This window comes from Ursus arctos, unplaced genomic scaffold (genome assembly GCF_023065955.2).
Source record: "Ursus arctos isolate Adak ecotype North America unplaced genomic scaffold, UrsArc2.0 scaffold_8, whole genome shotgun sequence".
In the NCBI taxonomy this organism is placed as follows: domain Eukaryota; kingdom Metazoa; phylum Chordata; class Mammalia; order Carnivora; family Ursidae; genus Ursus; species Ursus arctos.
The window spans coordinates 44,801,351-44,822,857 of record NW_026623100.1 but is presented as its reverse complement, the minus strand read 5'-3'; the positions used below and the strand labels follow the sequence as shown (position 1 = coordinate 44,822,857).

General features: G+C 34.1%; 1 pseudogene; it reads left to right on the top strand.

Annotated features, from left to right (window-relative positions):
- Positions 1-399: 399 nt before the first annotated feature.
- LOC113268738 (Y-box-binding protein 1-like) lies at positions 400-1,243 on the top strand (annotated as a pseudogene).
- The last annotated feature ends 20,264 nt before the right edge of the window (positions 1,244-21,507 follow it).

The following is a 21,507-nucleotide window of genomic DNA, read 5'->3' as shown; positions in this document are numbered from 1 at the left end:
AGTTAAAATTTGAAGTTATTTTCCTCTTGAATTTAAGTTTTCATAGGAAGTTTAAGAAAACTAATATTTATTATCTATTTCATTTCAAATTCATGGCAACTCTACTGAGTTTTATGTTAATTTTCTCATTCTGTTTTCATAATATTACTAAAAAATAGCTATTTTAGTCCCATTTTACAGAAGGGTAACTAGGCATATAAGAAAAAAGGAAGAGTGCAGTTTAAATCCACAAGTACCTAACTTTAAAAGCTAAGCCATTCAATTTGATAGGCAGTGGGAGTGGAGAGTGGGGACCTCAGAAAGCCCAGAGCAGCCCCATCCCTGCCACCTGCCTCGTTTCCACTACACCCAGGTGGAGCTGTAGGTACCACAGGTGACCTCAGTGACTATCAAGGCACCATGAGCAGCCAGGCTGAGACCCAGCAGCAACCAGCAGCAGATGCAGACACCAAACCTGGCACCACAGTGAAGAGCAGTCCAGGGGACTGCACACAGCATTCCCTGCAGGTAAGGACAAGAAGATCATTGCAACTAAGGTTTTGGGGACAGTAAAATGGTTTGAGGTAAGAAACAGATACGGTTTTGTCAATAAAAATGATATGAAGGAAGATGCATTTGTACACCAGACTGTCATAAAGAATAACCCCAGAAGTGTAGGAATGGGGAGACTGGAGTTTGATGTTGTTGAAGGAGAAAAGGATGTGGAGGCAGCAAATGTTACTGATCCTGGTGGAGATCCAGTTTAAGGCAGTAAACATGTAGCAGATTGTCACCATTATATACCGCATCCACATCCACATTCCAGAGATCTTCCATGCAATTGCCATCAGGATAACCAGAATAGTGAGCATGGGGAAAAGAATGTGCGATCAGAGAGTACTCTTGAAGACCAGGCCCAGCAGTGCCCACTCTACCTCAGGTGACAGTTGCCATCTTTCTACCTGCAGAGATCCCATGGACGCTGACTATAGCATTCCAACCCTACTATACAGAGAGAGGTGATGCAGGGACCTGATAACCAGGGTTCAGAAGAACAAGGTAGACCAGTGAGACAGAATATGTATGGGGGTTATAGACCTGGATTCCGCAGGGGTCCTCATTGACAAGAGAGCCGAGGAAGGACAGCAATGAAGAAGATAAGGAAAATCAAGGCAATGAGACCCAATGTCAGCAGCCACTTCAAAGTCAGTACCAAGGCAACTTCAATTACCTGCACAGACACTCAGAAAACCCTAAACCATAAGATGTCAAAGAGACCAAAGGAGTGCATTTACCAGCCGGTATGTCCACTCCCAAAGCTAGAAGTGAGGTGGGGGTGGGGGGCTGAGTAAATGCTGGCTTACCATTACCATCTCTATCATCATCCAGTTTAGGGCTTAGTCATTCAACAAAAAGAAATGAATATGAAATCCCAGCAAAGAGAATTGAACAACTGATGGGAACTGTAAACTATGAATGCTTGCTTTTTGGCCACTGACCAGATAACTAGGACTATCTGCATTATCTATGCAGCATGGTTGTTTTTTAAATTATTCTACCTAAATATGTCTCTTTTTGGTGATGGTAAATATGTTGCATTTATTTGTTTTTTTTTAAGCCTGTTTTTTTTTTTTTTTTTCCTCCTCAACACACCTTTAGTTTTTTAAATTGTTTCATATCTGGTCAAATTGGATTTTTAAGAACTTAATCTTTAATTTGTAATAAAAATTAACAACTTATTTTTTTAAGAAAGTCAACAAACAGTTAATAAGGGTCTTAAATAATTGTCAAAAAGCTAAGCCATTTATACTAATAGCATCCAACAAGATAAGCAAACAAACTGAAAAAAACAACAACAACAAAAAAAGGAACTTCTCAATAATTAGCTTAATTTTGAGCTTTAGCCAAGAGATAAAAAGTCAAGTAGGGGAATGATGGACCACCATCAAGACAAAGCAATGTTTCTAAAATCACAAACCTTCAATTTTAAGTAGGACTGATTATGGTCATGACTGAAGATTAGGGAAGTATTGATTGTATCAATGACTCACAGTAGTTCAATTTAGAATTTTATAAGATAGGATTCTAGAAACAGTCTCCTTCTCTCTTGAAATTCTGTTAAAAAATGTTAACTAATCTAAACAGAGAAGAGCTGCAGACATGATACAACTAGGAAACTGATTTGACTTGGTGACCAAGAAAAGTTGCCAACATTTAGTAAGTTTAAGTACATATTCCAGGATATATGAAAATCCTGGCAATGATGTCAGAATCCTCTGGCTTTGGAATGTTTATTTTTGAGCTATCTTGTTATCTGGAAGAAAGAAAAACAGGCCATAAACCCATTCAACATAATTTATTGACAGCAAAGCCTACTTATGCATCTATTTTGATAAACAGATGAAATGGCAACTTGCAGCATATGGGGCTTTTGAAACTCTCTCCATGTTAAAAAATAAGGGGAAATGCATGTGGCAAAACACTTGGAAAATAAGGAAACCTCAGATGTTTATCATGAGATGTCTGATGAACCCAAACACAGCTGTGTACACTTCTACCAACTGAATATGGCATTTTTCCTCAAAAACAGCAAACACCTCTTCATGTTACCAGCCTACTTATGACACCATCCCCATTAATAGTTTTGTTCATGCATTGCATATTTTTAAATGAGAAAGGCTTGCTCTTAGCCCATGCACAAGCTAAACTGAAGTGAGGAAAATGCTATTTCTAGAAAATGCAATATCTTGAGACAGCCCTAAGAGTTATTACGAAACAAGCCATTTTGACTTGAATGAGATATGATGAGCAGCCTGAGAGCAAATGAATGGAAAGTTGACTGGTATGACAGGTTAAGATAAAAATAATAGATTATTTCAGAGATTTTACTTTCTAAATTAATATAATGTAACTTATTGGTTGAAATAAGTTAAATTATTTTCAAGAACTTTTGCATAGTGTGAGTAAATTCCATCTGAAAATGGGGGGAATAAAGAACATAGTACTTGAAACAGTCTCTGTCTGAAAATAAGACATTGTTTATATGTGTTACCCTCAAAAGGTAGCAACAATGTCATCATGGTAACTCAACAATGAAACCACATACTAAAAACAAGACAAAAACAAGAGCAAACAGCATTGTTGACAGTATAGACATGCCATGATATTCATGTTTTTTTTTCTTATATGTTCAGCAGTTATATGTATCATTAGTTTCATATGTGTTGGTTTCTTCTTAGCTAAGTCATAGTCTCCATGACAGTTGAGATCAATTATTGAAAAAATACATATATGTATCAGAGTCTTAGGAACCTGCCAATATCAAACCTATAACAGATATTTCATTATAGACCTAACAGGAAAGGAGGGAGAGAACAGGACAAAACAAAATATTTGAAGAAATAATGGGTAAAATTTCCCAAATTTGATGAAATACAAAAAATATATAGATGTAAGCAGCCCAGCAAATAAAAGCAGAATAAATACAAATGAAATACTCTACACACAATATATTAAAGCTGCTGACAACCAAAGATGAAGAGAAAATCTTGAAAGCAGCCAAGATAAAATAACAGATTTCATGTAGGGAGAAAATGATTCAGATAACCACTGATTCCTCATCTGAAACTGGAATCTAGAAGATAGTGGATTTATTACGTGCATTGAGAACAATTTAAATGTCAAACCAAAATCTGAAATCCAGTTTAAATATCCTTTGAGAATTAAGGCAAAAAACATTTTCAGAAAAAAGAAAACAAGAGAATTTGTAGTCAGTAGACCCACCCTACAATAAATTCTGAGGAAAATTCTTCCAAGAGAAGAAATATGATACCTCAGATTTCAGGAAGGAATGAAGAACACTAAAATAATAATTACCTTGGTAAACATAAAATACTTCCCCTCTAAATATCCACTTTTATTATATAAATGCAACATTTTATGAAGGCATTTGCCAGTGCAATATTATATATATAGAAAGAGAATTATATACATAAATATATACTACATATATTTATCATACATATATGTGTATATATATATATATACTACATATATTTATCATACATATATGTGTATATATATATATACTACATATATTTATCATATATACATATATGGAAAATTATTTCTACTTGGATATTATATGATTGATTAAAAGAAGTACTAAGAAATATACAAGATTTCTTTTGGACCTAAAAATTGAATTTAGTAAGGTCACAGTATTCAAGGTTAGTATTATTAAAAACTGTATTTCAGATACTGGTAGCAAACAATTAGAAATAATAAAAATAAATTCCATTAATAGTAGTGTTAAAAATATAAAACAGGAATACATTTACCAAAAGTTGTCCACAACTCTACACTGAAAATTACAAAATATTGATAAAGTAAATTAGAAAAGACCAAATAAATGGGAAAAGAAGTCATACTCATAGAATGGTATACTCAATATTGTTAAGATATTAACTGTCCCAATTAATTTATAGATTCAGTACAATTACAATTACGATTAAAGTAGTCTTTTATTTCATAGAAATTTACAAGCTGAATCCAAAATTTTAATGGAAATATAAAGGACATAGAACATTCAGCATAACCTAGGGCATTATGAGAATATACTAAAAAACAACACACAATTTTTAAATGAAGGTAAGGATAACATACTAAGTTATGTGCATGAATCTCAAAAAATATTATCTATATTAGGAAAAAAACTTTTCCAAAATACATAATGCATGATTTCATTAATATGAAATTCTGGAAGAGGGAAACCAATTCTTTTTGTGTGTGTGTGTGTGTGTGTGTGTGTGTGTGCTAAGATTTTATTTATTCATTTGAGAGAGAGAAAGTGAGCGAGAGAGAGAGCATGCAAGCCAGGGGGAGAGGCAGAGGGAGAAAGAGACTCCCTGCTGAGCAGGAAGCCCAATCCAGGGCTCAATCCTGAGACCCTGGGATCATGACCTGTGCCGAAAGCAGATGCTAACCCGACGAACCACCCAGGCAAACCAATTCTATGGGAAAAAAGGAAGAGGACAAAATGATGGCCTCTCAGGGATGGGAGCAGAAAGTGACTGACAGATCGCATAGAGAGATTTCTGACCAATGATAAAGTTTTGTAATTAGCTAGTGTTTGGAGTTAAACAGATGCATACATCTGTCTAGACTCTCTGAATGTACACTTGTGAACTGTACATTCACTGTATATAGATTTTGCGTTAAAAGTAAAATAAAGGTATTGAACTCTAATTAATGATATGCATATTTAGATATTTAGCAAAAATTTACTTTGAAGTGTATAGAAAATAACATAAATTAATGGCTTTGTACAGGAATGGACATATGATAGAGCAAGTATAATAAAATATTAATCTCGGTAATATGTTTATCAGTGTTCTCTGTAAAACTCTTTCAAATTTTTAGGATGGTAATTGTAGTAAAAAGCTGGGAAAAACAAAAATTGTTTTTTTGGAATTGTATGTTCCGTTTTGCTTTTGAAGTCCCTTCCTCCCACAAAGTAACACCAACTCCTTACCAATCATGCTCATCATTTAGAAAGCATGGGACTATATATGTGAAGATAATGCTAACAAATCACCGGCTCTATAGTCTTTACAAAAGTAATTAGAAAAACACCCCTATTCTTAATATAAATCTAGCTAAGTGATCTTATCAATTTCCTACCATGTTCCACGCCTTTCGTCCACAACTAAGAATTATCTCTGAGTTTCCCCTCAGCTCAATTATTTTAGGATGAAGACTCAGAGTCTATATTCTCATCATCAGAGGCCATACTAAAACATTTGGTGGATATGGTATCTAGTTGAAATTGCAGGGCTTTGGAATTATGTAAACTAGGATTGAAATCCCATCTTAACCTCTTATTAACTGAAAGATAATAAACAGAGAAGTTAATGAAGTTATCTGCACCATTTGTGTTATGACTGCATGAGATAATGCATTAAAGCATCTGATACATATTAGGATCTCAGTAAGTGGTAGCTTTTAAAATTTTTTATTCAAGATAGAATATTTCCTAGAGCCTCAGATCTTCACAGATCACTAGAGTTGCCAAGTAACAACTGAAAATATCTTTTTTTACACTATTGTCTAGATTAAAACAACAACAACAACAAAAACAAAAAACAAACCAATTCTTCACAAACTCTTCCAAAAGTTAGAATAGAAAGGAAAAATTCCCCAACTCAATGTATTAGGTCAGTATTGCCCAGAGAGCAAAACAAAATAAACACATTACAAGAAAGAAAAACTATAGATCAATATACCTTATGAATATAGATGCAAAAATCACCAACAAAATACTAGCAAGCAGAATTGTGCAATGTATAAAAATGATTATACAGCATGAACAAATGAAATTCATCCTGGGAATGAAAGCTTGGTTCAACATACAAAAATCAATGTAATATGCCTTATTAAGAGAGTAACACTAACACCTAGAAATATAAAGAAACTTCTTTAACCAAATAAAACCCAGGCCAACATCACACTTAACGGGGAAAAGTTCAAAGCTTTTCATCTAAGATCAGGACCAAGACAAGGATTTCTGCTCGCATTACGTCTATTCAACATCATACTGGAGGTTCTATCCAGGGAAGTTAGACAAGAAAAAGAAATAAAAGTCACCCTTATTGGAAAGGAAGAAATAAAAGTCTCCATCTACATATGACCTGATCTTATATGTGAAAAATTCCTATGGAATTCACATGAAAATATTACAGCTAATAAATAAGTTTAGCAAGATTACAGGATAACAGATAAGTATAAAATCAATTGTGTTTCTACTCATTTTCAATGAACTACCTAAAAAATAAAATAAAATAAAAAAACAATTCTACAGCAAACAAAAAGGACAAAATACTTAGGTATATAACAAAAAGTACAAGACATGTACAGTAACTACTACAAAACATTATAAAAGAAATGAAATAAGACTTAAATAAGTGGAATTACACCCCATGTCCATGGATCAGAAGACTTAATATTGCTAAGATGGCAATACTCTCAAAATTGATCTAATATTCCTCAATCCCTATCAAAATTCCAAATGCCTATTTTGTTTTGGAAGAAATTAAAAAGATAATCCCCAAAATCCAATCAAAGAACACATAATAGCCAAAATAAATTTCTAAAAGAACAAAACTACTGGAAGACACACTTTCTATTAAAAAACTTACAACAAAGCTATAATAATCAAGGCAGTGTAGTACATGCGTATGGACAGACATACAGCTCTGTGAAATAAAATTGAATGTTCTGAAATAAATACTACATTTACGGTCAGCTGGTTCTTTGCCACAGGTGCCAGGACAATTTATTTTGAAAAAAAAATACTAAATAGTATTACTACAGATGTTGCTGTTGGGATAACTTGATTATCAATAGGACAACAAGAAAAAAAATTTGGAAACTTCCCTCTCACTACATAAAAAATTAACTCTTAATGCATTACAAACCTAAATAGATAAATTGGATTTCACAAAAATTAAAACCTTCTGTGCTTTAAAATACACAATCAACAAAGTAAAAGGCAGCACATAGGACAAAGGAAAATTATTGCAAATCATATATCTGAAAAGTTCTAGTATACATAATATACAAAGAATTACTGCAACTCAACAACAAAAAAGTCCATTAAAAAAATAAAGGATTTGATTGGATATTTTTCCCAAGAAGATACACAAACAACCAATCACCACATAAAAAGATGCTCAGTTTTATTAGTTATAAGGGAAATGCAAACCAAAAACATTGTATTTTACACTTGCTAGGATGACAATTCCCATCACAGATGACTGATGGGAATATAAAATGGTTCAACCTCTTTGGAAACACAGTTTAGCAGTTGCCATATGATCCAGAAATTCTACTCCTAGGCACATACCGAGAAGAATTAATAATATATGTTTATGCAAAATCTTGTATACCAGTGTTCATAGCAGCATTATGCACAGTAGACAAAATTTGGAAAGAACCCAGGAATCCATCAGTTAATGAATTAATAAGCACAATATGGTATAATCCATAAAATTAATATTATTCAATCATAAAAAGAACAAAGTACAGATACATAATTCAACATTAATGGATCCTGAAAGCATTGCTAAGTGAAAAAAGCCAGACACAGAAAGCCAACTATTGTATGATTATGTTTATATAAGATAGGAAAATAGGCAAATCTATAGAGGCAAAAAATAGATGAATGGTTCCAGTTACAGTAGAGTAAAGCAATTAGGAATTACTACTCCTAACATGTACTGGGCTGTTTTTTGGGGGAGTAAAAATGTTCTGGATTTAGTTATTGGTAATGTTTTTGCAACTTCTGAATATTAAAAAAACCAATGAACTGTATACTTTAAAAGTGTGCATTTTATGGTATGTGAATCATACCTCTCTCTTTTTTTAAAGCAATTCCTGAAGGGATCAAACTGTTTCAAAATAATTTAACTGTGTGCCAGAACACAGCCCACGAATATTTATAGGAATTCAGAGACATTCAGCATCCGTCAAGTGAAATTCACAATGCTTAGCATCTAATCAATTAATACCATGCATGTCAATAAACAGGAAAATATAACCATACTGCGAATAAAAACAAAACAATCAAAGCTGATCCAGAATTGACACAGACATTCAACATTTAGGATTTTCTCTGTTGCTACAAAGGAACTTTAAAGATCATCTCATCACTGACCATGAAAATGAAATATAACCTAAAATAAAACATAATTTATTTTTCAAATTCAGAGAGCAGAACTCCTCCAGGAAGCAGGGTAGATAGTATATGCACACAAATTATGTCATTTCTTCTGTGGTTCAATAAGAAGGACATTAGAAAATACTTTTGTATTTTCCAATACATTTAGCTGACTTCCTGGCCAGACTCAACTTTATCAAGTTCATACTTTGGGTTTAAACAAAAGCCTCTTTATTTCTAACCTTTAATGCAAATGTGCCTGTAGTATATTACAGGTTTTCTTCTGAGCTGTCTGAGTTTTATCACATCCTTCCCAGGAAAAGAAAGAACTATGAAATTGGGAAAGGATGCAATCGTAAGAGGTGAGATCCAATGAAGAAAGCTGCCATTCCTTTTAATTTCTTTTAAAGATTTATTTATTTATTTGAGAAAGAGTGTACGTGCATGCATGTGCCTGAAAGCAGGGCAGAGGGAGAGAGAAACACAAGCCAACTCCAAGCCAAGCGCAGAGCCCAACATGGAGTTCCATGCGGGTCTTCATCTCACAAGGGTGAGATAACCACCTCAGCCAAAACCAAAAGTTGGATGCCCAAAAGACTGTGCCACCCAGGTGGCCCCTGCCATTCCTTTCAAATTGTCCATGGTACAGGCTGTGTTCTGGAATCAAGGAACTAGTGGGGTTCTAAGTGAGGTCATGTCTCTGCCTCTCCTGTTCTTCTTGAGTCTCTTTTAAAAAGTCTTTTGTTGTGGAGGGACTGTTCACCTAGTTCTCAAGTTCTTTTTGGAAGAAAATCATTCCACATGTAGCTGTAGATTTGTTTTAATCATAGGAGAAGGTGGGTTCGGGGTTTTCCTATGCTGCCACCTTGATTTGTAGGTCTGTAGTATCTCCTGTGTTGTCCTTACCGAGGCAACATTTTAATCTGCATTTAATGCAAGCCTCCTTGTTTTCCTCCACAGGAAATGACAATGGGCTCCCTGGCATTTCATGAGAAGAAAATGCCCACTTTTACTCAGAGATAATGGAGTGCAAAGGGATATAAAGTAAATCTTCAGAGGACTTCTTTGTCTTCACTGTTTTAAACAGCCCTATTTCCAGCACTGGACTGCAAAATGATGCAAAGAGAAATGCATCCTCCTTTGCAGTACGTATTGTTCTTGATATTTTTGGTCAATATTGCCTTGCCTGATCAATAAATTTTGATGTCTAACTTATCAGAAATCAATGCCTGCTTCTTCAAGCTATTTTATTTTATTTTTTTAGATGGATGAGAGGTTAATTGGTATGTCCAGTGCCATGAGGTGAATCATTCATGAAGCCCAATCTAAGAAACCTAAAAACCTAAGGAACCTAAGAAACTATCCCATGTTTACCCATGAAAAATACTTCCTGAATTTGAAAAAAATACTTCCTCTTAAAGAAAGCGTAACTTCTTACTTATGGGAACTCCTGTTTTGTCTTTAAGGTTCTAAACTTGATATTGTTTATAAACATGTGTCCTCATTCCAGGATATCCTGATATCCATTTAGATGTTATGAGTTCCTTAACCCTTTGAGAAAAAATAACTATTTTCTAAGGCCTTGAACATAAGTGAAGAAAGTGAACAGTCCTCTCAGTTGTTTAAAGTAGAGAATTCTCATGGAGGTGGTGCTTGAAATCTAACTTTCTGACTTGTAACTGTGTCTTTGGAAATATTGTCAAAAGTTTAAAAAGATATTGTATATTTGACTATACAGTACTGAACAAATTATATAATTTCAATCAGGAGATGACTTCTCACGTATTAGAATGTAGAACAAGAAAGAGAGAAAGTTCTACTGGGATATCCAAGGTTGGTAGAAGGTTTGAAGAGCACGTGCACATTTCTGCCTGATGGTAATTTGCAATTTTATTTTCAGCTGTCCTCTTGTTTCTATTACTTATAAAATTTTAATAGGCAGAGTCCAAATCAGTGAGTCTTGATTTGGACCTGAGATTCTGCATTTTTTAACAAGCTCTCATGCTATTCTATAGCAATAGAAGCAACTGGAAGCTTATTTAACACAGTGGTTTTCAAGTCAACTACATGTTTGCAATAATTGGAAACCTTTAAAAAAGAACCAATTAGAATCTGTGGTGAGTTCCAGGCTTTGGAAATTTTTGTAGGGGTGGAAATCACTGGTATTGGAATTTCAATTATTCTTCAAATCCCAGGTTAGGTCTCCACCTCCATAGTTCTCACTGATAAGTCTTCTCTATTGATTTCATTCTTCACTTTTCATTCACTTTCCTGATAATCTGAAGCATCTTCTAGTCAAAGTGACAAGATGTATTTTTACTTCTGTAAATCTACTACATATTTCAATGTGTTTGCCTTGTGTTCCTAACAAAACATTCTTTCTGTGAATGCAAAAACTGTTATCTCTGCAGTAAACATATACTATACCATTATCATTTAAACATATTGGGTTCACATTAACTAAAAGCAAACTTCTCAATCAATTAGTAGTCACTATTATTTGAAACGTTTTAGAAAATGCTTTTACACATTCTTATTATTTTTGTTTCATAGCAAACTTGTACACTAAGTACTTTTCAACATTTATATTACTAAATGGAGAAAAGAGGTAGTTTTTAAGTTTAACATGGGTACTAACTGCTAGAGCCAAGATAATATGAATACTGACAAATGGTAAAATGCAGGCAAAGATAGCTGAAGTAACTAAACCAAGGACTAAAGTTACTGAATGATATAACTTAGATTTGAACTCAGGACTCTAGCGTCCATGTTTTAAGGACTTCAATGCTGACTCCTGTGGAACTCATAATTGGTGTCTATATTTTAAAATGTAGATCCAGTTGAGAATTGAAAATTCATCATTAACACTTGTAGAGAGCATCTTAACAATTGATTTTGATGATTTACAAATAACTATGAAAGTAGAGAATAAAAGTAATTTTGAAATAATTCAAATTGAAAACCTCTTTAGTGTAAATATCCAATTGGCTAAAAGATTGATATGAAATTTCTTTCACTTGACTTTTCCAGACATTTAACAGTTATTTTTCTAATTGTATACAAATAAAACTTAAGCCTAATATATATATATATATATATATATATATATATATATATATATAGTACTACCTGAGCAAAGAATGAATGAATGGGGAGTGGAAAGGTAGAAAAATATTTATACTTACTACATGTTTACTTTATGCACAATCCTGAGATCTACCTTTTACACTATGCAGAAAAGTATTAACATAGCGGGCCTGAAACTGTTATCCTTAGAAAAGGCCTTCTTGCAAAGTTTGCTATTGGTTGACATCTGGGAACTTGGATTTCATAAGTGTTCTCACCATTTCCTAATTGAGCAGGACAGCCCACTGTGCCCAGACTATTTGTGTAGACAATGCAGTTTTTACTGAATGCCCACTTTTGTGTTGAGAGTTTGAAATTTTACTATGTGCCAGGGACAGTGTGCCTCCAGACCAGCCCCCAATAAAAACTCTGGGCACTGAGTCTCAAATGAGCTTCCCTGGGCAGAAACATCATACAAATGTTGGTGCATTTTTGTTGCTGTGGAAAAGTGTACTTTGTATGACCTCTCATGATGGGGACAGAGCATAAGGAAACCTACACGTGGCTTCTTCCAAACTCCATCTATCCTTATAAATTGCTTTAATAAATCTTAGTTGTGAGTGGAACTGTAGTTGACCCTTGAACAACACAGGTTTGAACTGCATGAGTCCACCTATATGACCACTTTTTAAAATAATGTATTAGAACATTTTTTGGATATTTGTAACAATTTGAAAAAAACTCACAGATGAACCACATAGCCTAGAAATACCCCCCAAAAATTAAGAAAACATTAGGTGTGTCATAAATGCTTAAAATATATGTACATTCCAGTCTGTTTTATCATTTACTACCATAGAATATAGACAATATATTATAAAAAGTTAAAATTTATTAAAATATATGCACTCACTTACATACCGCACATGGTGTCATTCACAGTAAAGAGAAATGTACATAAATGTAAAGATGCAGTATTAAATCATAATTGCATAAAATTAACAGTAGTACAAACTGTACTGCTGTGCTAATTTTGTTGCCACGTCCTGTTGCTATTGCAGTGAGCTCAAGTGTTTTATCTACTTAAAATGCCACGTGACACTAATCATCTCTGTGTGAGCAGTTCATTCTCTCTAGCAAATTTCATACTGCAGTAAAAAGTGATCTCTCATAGTTCTCACATATTTTTTAATCATGTTTAGTGCAATACTATACACCTTCCATAACACCATGGGACTAATAGGAAGTGTCACTAGAGATGCTGGAAGTGCTCCTAAGAAGCAGAAAAAAGTCATGACATTACAAGAAAAAGTTAAATTGTTTTCTGTACATAATAGATTGAGGTCTGCAGCTGTGGGTGCTCGTCATTTTAAGATATTTGAATTTAGCAAAGGACCACTGTAAAAAAAAGAGGACTTTTGTGAAGCCATCTTTGCAGCTATGCCGGCAAATGTGAAAACCTTGTGAAATGCCTTTTAATCTTGAATTGAAAATGCAGCTTTTGTGTGGGTGCAGAATTTCCATAAGAAAAGCATACCTATAGACTTTAATATGACTTGAGAAAAAGCAAAGTCATTATACGACAACTTAAGTAAAAGGATGTTGAATGATATAGAATTTAATGGCAGCAAAAAGGATGGTTTGACAATTTTAGAAAGAGATTTAGCTTAACATGGGTCAAGATAACAGGAAAGGCAGCTTCTGCTGGCCAAGAGGCAGCAGATGAATTCCTAGATGCCATTAACAAAATCATTGAGGAGAAAGGGATCTTCCTGAACAGGTTTTTATTACAGATAAAATACCTTATTTTGGGGAAAAAATGCCACAAAGAGCATTTGTTAGTAAGGAAAAGGAGTAAACACTAGGATTTAAGGCAGGAAGGGATAGGCTAACTCTATTGTTTTGTGCAAATGTAGTTGGGTTTGTGATCGGGAGGATCCTTATCTATAACGTTGTTAACCCCCAAGTCTTGGAGTGAAAACTTAAACATTGGCTTCCAGTCATTTGGTTGTACAAGAAGGCCCAGACAGCAACCACACCTCTTCTGGATTGATTCCACTGATGCTTCATCCCTAAAGTCAGGAAGTACCTTCCCAGTAGGGAACTGCTTTTTGAAGTTCTTTTGATATTGAACAATGCCACTGGCCACCCAGAACCTCATGAGTTCAACACCTTAAGTGTCAAAATGGTCCACTTGCTCCCAAACATAATGTCTCTAAGTTAGCCTCTAGATCAGGGGATTCATAGGACCATTAAGGCTCACTTACACAGTACTCCATGGAAAACACTGCCAACACTATGGAAGAGAACACTGACACAGGGAACATGATGAAAGTCTGGAAGGATTATACCATTGAAAATGCTATCGTAGAAAAAGCCATAAAAAACTTCAAGCCCCTGGGGTGCCTGGGTGGCAGAGTCCTTGGGCGTCTGCCTTCGGCTCAGGGCGTGATCCCGGCGTTATGGGATCGAGCCCCACATCAGGCTCCTCCGCTAGGAGGCTGCTTCTTCCTCTCCCACTCTCCCTGCTTGTGTTCCCTCTCTCGCTGGCTGATTCTATCTCTGTCAAATAAATAAATAAATAAATCTTTAAAAAAAAAAAAAAAAAAACACCTTCGAGCCCCAAACAATAGATTCCTGCTTGAAACAGTGTGTCTCTGGACCCTGACCTTCTGATAATTGAAGGTATTAATTAACTGACACACCTTGAAATCAGCAAGACAATCCTCTCCATTTTTCAGTTTGCTTGGATAAAATCATATGGTATTTTTATTTGCCTGTTTGTTTCCTAATTTTGGAAAGAACTCACATTACAAAGAGCGTAACACTATTTGAGGGCTGAGGATTGAACCAGTTCAGGACTAGTCATGGAGTTTCTAAATTTGGTCTTTGGCACTATTTTGAGGAATGCCATACAGTCCTTTGCCAAAATTTAGGCCTAACGGTGGGATATCTAACTTTACCAGGGACAAAATGATCCTATGTTAAGGCTCATTATTTCAAAAATAGCTCACAGGCATATTCAATTTATCCATATTTGCATATTTGCAGTAATATCATAGACAGTATGAAACAAACTTGTTTTTCATTATAAATAATTTTTGGTTTGTCCACATTGTTATTTTGTTCTTTTCTCATCCTTATTATTTTCCGCAGAAACCTTTTCTCTCTGCTTGTCATCCCATATAACACACACACACATACACACATACATATAGCATTAAAATTATGATTTTATTAACGTGTATTCAAGTTTCAAATCATCATAATCAGTCGTTGTAACTGTCAACTTGTGCTGCTATAACAAAATACTGTAGTCTGGGTGGCTAAAATAACCGAAATGTATTTTCTCTCAGTTCTGGAAGCTGGGAGTCTGAGATCAAGGAGCCAACATGCTATAAGGTTCTGGTGAGACCTCACTTCCTGGCTCACTGTGTCCTTATATGGCAGAGAGACACATTTCTCTCTCTTCCTTTTCTTTCAATGTCACCAATTCTATAGGATTAGGACCGGACCCTTACGGCCTCCTTTAACCTTTATTACCTCCTACAAACCCTATCTCTACATACGATCACTTTTGGGGGTTAGGATGTCAACATATGAACTGGGGGGGGGGGGCAGGCAGGGGAAGGCAGAATTCAGTCCACAGCAGTTGTCAAGTAAGCATAAGGGATGGACCCTCTGTAAACCTATTTTCCCTATGTGATAACTACAGAGTTACAGTGATTTCACACGTTATAAATGTCAGTAACTGGCTCTGTAACTGAACCCCACAATAGCACCATTGACACCTTGACAGCTGCAGAAATCAGGAGTAAGGGCAGAATTCTGAGGAACCAAACAACCAATCTTTGCCCCTGCTTTATAATACAAATATGTCTACCTCATTTCGTTACACAGACCAAGCTTTAGTAAATGTCAACATATATTCTCCCCTAATTTAAAAGTTTGAACTGGTAAGGTTTCACATTAAATCTCTAATTTGATTTATTTGCCTGGAATTGGATTCATCTTTTAAAATTCTTGTAATATATGTATGTATAAATTATTAACTAAAATTGGGAATGACTTTATATTTGAACTTGGTACAAAAAGAAAAAAATAATCATGCCTAATTCAAAGTGTGATGTCTGACTTTGTGGATGAAAGGAATAATTTCAAGGTAGAATTTGAAATTCACCCTTTCTTCTTTGCAAATTATGACCTCAATCTAATTGTTTCAGCATAACTTTTAATGAAATTAACTTTGGAAAAGTGAATTTTACTTTATGTTATGTTGTAATGCCCTTATGCACTTAGATATCTAAAGTAGAAGGATTAATAATAACAGGAAAAAAAAAACACTCTTCTTATACCTGACTTTCATGAACTGTATCACATATTCTTGCACATAGGGAGGCTTAATAAATAAATGCACTGAAAAAACTGTCTGAATTAGAGACAAAATAATTTTATAAGGAGTGTCCAGTATATTTCAACGTTTTTAGAGAATAAAAATAGTGTATAATATATAATCGCTTCTTTCAAGAAAATTAGAGAAACAGAACTGTTACGAGAGAAAAAAAAAACAAATAATATCACAATATATAATCAACCAAGTGCAATATGGACTGTAATTTGTGGAAGCTTTAATGGGAGATAGGTACGTTTAGATTAATTTAGAATGACAAGGAGAATCTGTACACAAGAGTACATGAGGACATAGGGGAAATAAAATATTTAAGCAAACAAGAATCAAATTAAGAAATGGGGTTAAAGAAAGGGTTCACATCAGTGTGTACTAAGCCTAGATAAAATAAATGTATCTAGTGTGATACATTTGGGTTGTTATATTTTACCTTCTTAATCAGTATTCTTCATGGCTGTTTTGTAGAAGTTTTTCACACTGACCAGTCTGACCCTTATTGAAATTCCTGTGTCATAGAAACATTTTGGCAGTTCTGTCTGGTTATCACAACTCTTTTCTCTGAAAATTTCTTTCCTCTTTCTGATGGTTGGCTGCTGTCTCAGTTCACAAACTAGATTTCTATTTTCTTTACCTCTGTCTAGTTACTTGGGCAAGGGGTGGACACAGGATCCATATTTGCTACAAGAACTATAAACTGGAATTCAAAAATAACTAATTATCTTCTCTCTGTTGGTGAAACTGAAAGACACTTAAAGTTCAGAAGTTTGGGGATCGTTATTTTATGTGGACAATAAAGCCTTAGAAAACTGTTTTGGTAAGAGAGCAGACCAAAGTAGATGTGAAAAGAAATACTAGAAGTCAGAAGGAATTACTGGCTCTTGAATGCTTTCCAGTCCAGATTCTTTCTCCCTCCCTCCCTCCCTCCCTCTTCCCTCCTTCCATCCCTCTCTTCTTCCCTTTCACTTCTTTCCTCTCTCCTCCCTCTCCTTTCCCTTCCTTTTCCTTTCTTCCTTCCACTTCATTAGTTAGTTTAGATGGTTTCTGCAACATGCATCTAGAAGTAAATCATGGATGAGACTTTTGATGTTGTGGTATAGTTAATTTTAGTACTAGTGTTTTTTCTTTGATTACCCCACAGTCAGCCCAAATCCAATAAAATGTATTAGGAAGCAAAATGTATTAACTCAAGCAAATACCAGAACTATAAGGAGAGCTAAGGAAACTTAGCTATTCTGAAAAACAGAAAATCAGTTTGATTGGGAATATAATCCTAGTCATGCATTGTGATTAATTAAATCATCTAAAACAGTAAGTAGGCAAACTAACTGATTCAAATTTTTTTTTAAATTTCCTAAAAATTTTCAAGGTGAAAAGTCTGCATCCTCTAACTAGTATTGGTCTTTGTATTACTGGGATACTGAAAAAAAAATTACATATGATTAATAGAGAAAATTACTGTTGTAGTCTAAACTATTTAAAGAATATAATAAGGTATATAAAAAAGTCACAATCCCCTGAGATTTAAAGAATTGTCCTGATTTGTGAAATTAATTTTGATGTTTAATTAAACTCAGATCTTTAGTGATGGGGCATTAAATGAAAGTTAAAACTTCTGCAAGATATTTGGAGCAAAGGATTGCCAGTTAAAGTGAATGTTAAATCAATTTCGAAGAGAATACAGTTCAAAGATATTTCCCCTTTTTGGGCTATTGTTACAGAATTTTGGGAGTTCAGAGATCTCCATATATAAACAGGGTCAAAACCACTGGGAATAGAGAAGACATAAGAGAAAATATTCACTTAGAAAGCATTAGTGCAGGATAGCACTGACGACTTTTTCTAGAATGTAATTGGCTTTGTTAATAGCTTTACAAAGTTTTCACAGGCTTCAGAGGTCTCAGTAATAGAATTACTTTAGGAAGGGCAAGAAAAGGAGAAAACAGGAAATGTCCTCTAAAAGCAGAGGGGACTTATATGGTACACATGAGCTGCTCCAGGGCACGCTGAGAAACAGTCGTGGATGTGAGAAAGGAAGGGGATAGTGACATAGAAAGAAAAAGAATAGCAGTAAATTGTCAAAAATAAAATTATTCAGGCCCCATTTCTTAACCTCAGGCTGGTATGACTTGGAAAACCAGCTTACTTTTGAAACAAAAGCTATTCTAAGTTAGTGATTTTCACATAGTCAGCATTCAAAATATATACACTTTTAAAAAATAAAAAAGGTTATGAATAGCCACAAAACACCTAATTGATTTTACAAATTAAACATGGTGATAACAAAAATATAGATGGGGGAGATATATTGTACTATCTTTTCTAATTAAACATCAAATAAATCATATTGTCTTAGTTTCTCAGGATTTATATACTTTTTAAAACTTTGAAATCTACATAGAATCAAGTTCCACATTAATATACATATATAATGTATGCAATTCTTTTATCAACCACAGGGTCAGGAATGTCTTCCATCTAGCTTCTTTCAAGTTTTAAAACAAATTCTTTTTCTGATATGGATTAAAGTAGACATTTTAAGAAATAAAATGATTTCAGAAATACTGAATTTTCAAGGATGTATTTTCTTTAGATAGACCTCTACATTTAGTACTCTTTTTGGAATATATTCCTAAATAATATCAGTGTTTTCAGTCCAGGGAAAATAAGCCCTTTTATTTCAAATTGGAGTGCATTTCTTCACTGAGCCTTAACTACCTTATAGCACTATGTTCTCCATTCTTCCGTTAAGATAGAAAGAGATAGTAGGTGTCTATCTGTGTATTTTTTAAAGCTCATCATTATTGTTTCAACATAAATATATATTTTAAAACATTTTATTTATTTATTTGAGAGAGAGAAACAGAGATAGCAAGAGAGAGAGAGACAGCACGAGCAGAGAGGAGAGGGAGAAGCAGGCCCCTGGCTGAGCAGGGAGCTGGACAAGGGGCTTGATTCTGGGACCCTGGGATCATGACCTGAAAAAAAGACAGATGTTTAACTGACTGAGCCACCCAGGCGCCCATCAACATCAATATATTTTATATGAAAATTCATTGTCCAAAGATTATTGGCAATTAGATTTCTTTCTTTCTTTCTTTCTTTCTTTCTTTCTTTCTTTCTTTCTTTCTTTCTTTCTTTCTTTCTTTCTTTGACAGTTAGGTTTCTTTGTGGAAACTGCCCATGTAACTGGGACAGAACACAGATAAAGTTGTACAATTTGATTTTAACTATAGAGAAAACTCACACAAAGAAGTTTAATAATGTAGTTTCCACTTAAGTTTTCTATTGATAATATAGAAAATATTATGAATTTCTAAGTTAAATTATTTATTTATTTGTTTGTTTTCTATGTTGATCTGAAAAGATGGAGTAAAATTGACGAAATTTGCACATCTGCCTCAAACAACTACTGAACTGGACAAATATATGAAAAGGCAGTTTTCAGACATTGGACAACAGGTAACATCAGAGGCATACAAATATCCCAACTTATTATCTGATAGGCATTTTAGAGCTACAGTCTATGAATGGTTAATCCATACCCAATCTTGTTTTGAGGAGACAGAATTAGGAATTTGGGAGGCCAGCTTGAATTTTCAGGCAGAATACAAGAGAGGAGAAAGCTGCATGGAGAGAAGTGAGTCGCACAGAGAAGTCTTCTGAAGAATTTCACAGGCTTCCCCTCAAGTCTGAAGCTGAACACTTATCAATGCCTACATGTAAAGAAACCACTCAAGGCTGGGGAAAGACAAATTAAAACAAAACAAAACAAGAAAAAACACAACAAAAAATAAAATAACAAGCAAAACAATTCTTAGGGCTCAGACAGGGCTACAAATAGTTGGTATTCCTACCCGCCAAAATGCAAATAAATACCTTACAATAGACTGAACATCAGGTTAGAATACTCAGAAAAGTTTTGCCTCAGTAATGTGGAGAAATTAGTCCTAGACTAACAGCTTCTCTGCTCCCTCTGTAAATAAGCCTAACAGTGAGACTTGAAAGCATAAAACTACTTCCAGTGATTTAACAGTGTCCCAAATCAAAGCTCAGGAATTTTTATAAGAATAAGCAAATATCTAGCACAAAAAAAAAAAAAAAAAGAATATCACAATATCTGGTATCCAATAAAAAAATTTCCAGGCATACAGAAGAACAGAAAAATATGACTCATAATAAACAGAAAAATCAATAAGAAAATACAGGTCCAGAAATAATATAGATGTTAGAATTAATAGAAAGAGTTATTATAACTATATTATATATATATTCCAGAATATAGACAAAAGTATGAGCATATTAAAGAGAGAAATGAAAAATAAAATAGGACCCAAATTGAACATCTAAAAAAGAAAAAGAAAAAGTCTGAGATGAAAAATATCCTGCAGGGAATTAGCAGAAGAATAAATACAGCAGAATATAGATTAGTGAGGCTATATTTATAACAAAAGAAACTATTCAAAATGAAACACATTGAGAAAAAAATTAAAGCTGCAATAAATTAACAGTATATTAATGAACTATGGGACAACTTCAAGTGGCTTAATATACATGATATTTAGGACCCCAAGGGAGAAGGGTAGTGGGAAAAGAGATCTTTGAGAAATAATGGCCCAAATATTTCAAATTTGATGAAAAATACCAATTCAAAGATTTAAGAAGTTCAACAAACCAAACCCCAACCACAAGAAACATGAAGAAAACTACACTAAGAAATGTCATAATCAGACAATTCAAAACCCATGATAAAGAGACAATTTCAAAAGCTGCCAAAAAAGACAGAGCAGGTCCAAGGGAACAATGATTATAATAACAAAAAACTTCTGGTCATAAGAAATATAAGTCAAAAGACAGTAGAGCAACATCTTTAAAGCATTAGAAAGATAAAACTGTCAACCTAGAATTTTATACCTAGTAAAAATACCTTTCAAAAATAAAGGGGGAATAAATGCCATCTCTGAAATACAACACCTGAAAGAATTAATCACTTCTGCATTCCAGCAATGGTGTTCCTTCAGGAAGAAAGAAAACACCCAATGGAACTCTTGATCTACATAAATAATTAAGAACAGTGGAAATGGCAAACAGGTAGGTAAACAAAAAATATTTTTTTCTTAATTTAAAAATATGTATTAAAGATAATTGATGGTTTAAGGAAAAACTTTCTGAGTGTTTTGAAAGTTCCATATCTTTTTTTTAATGTTTTTTTTATTATATTATGTTAGTCACCATACAGTACATCCCTGGTTTCTGATGTAAAGTTCTATGATTCATTAGTTGCGTATAACACCCAGTGCACCATGCAATACGTGCCCTCCTTACTACCCATCACCAGTCT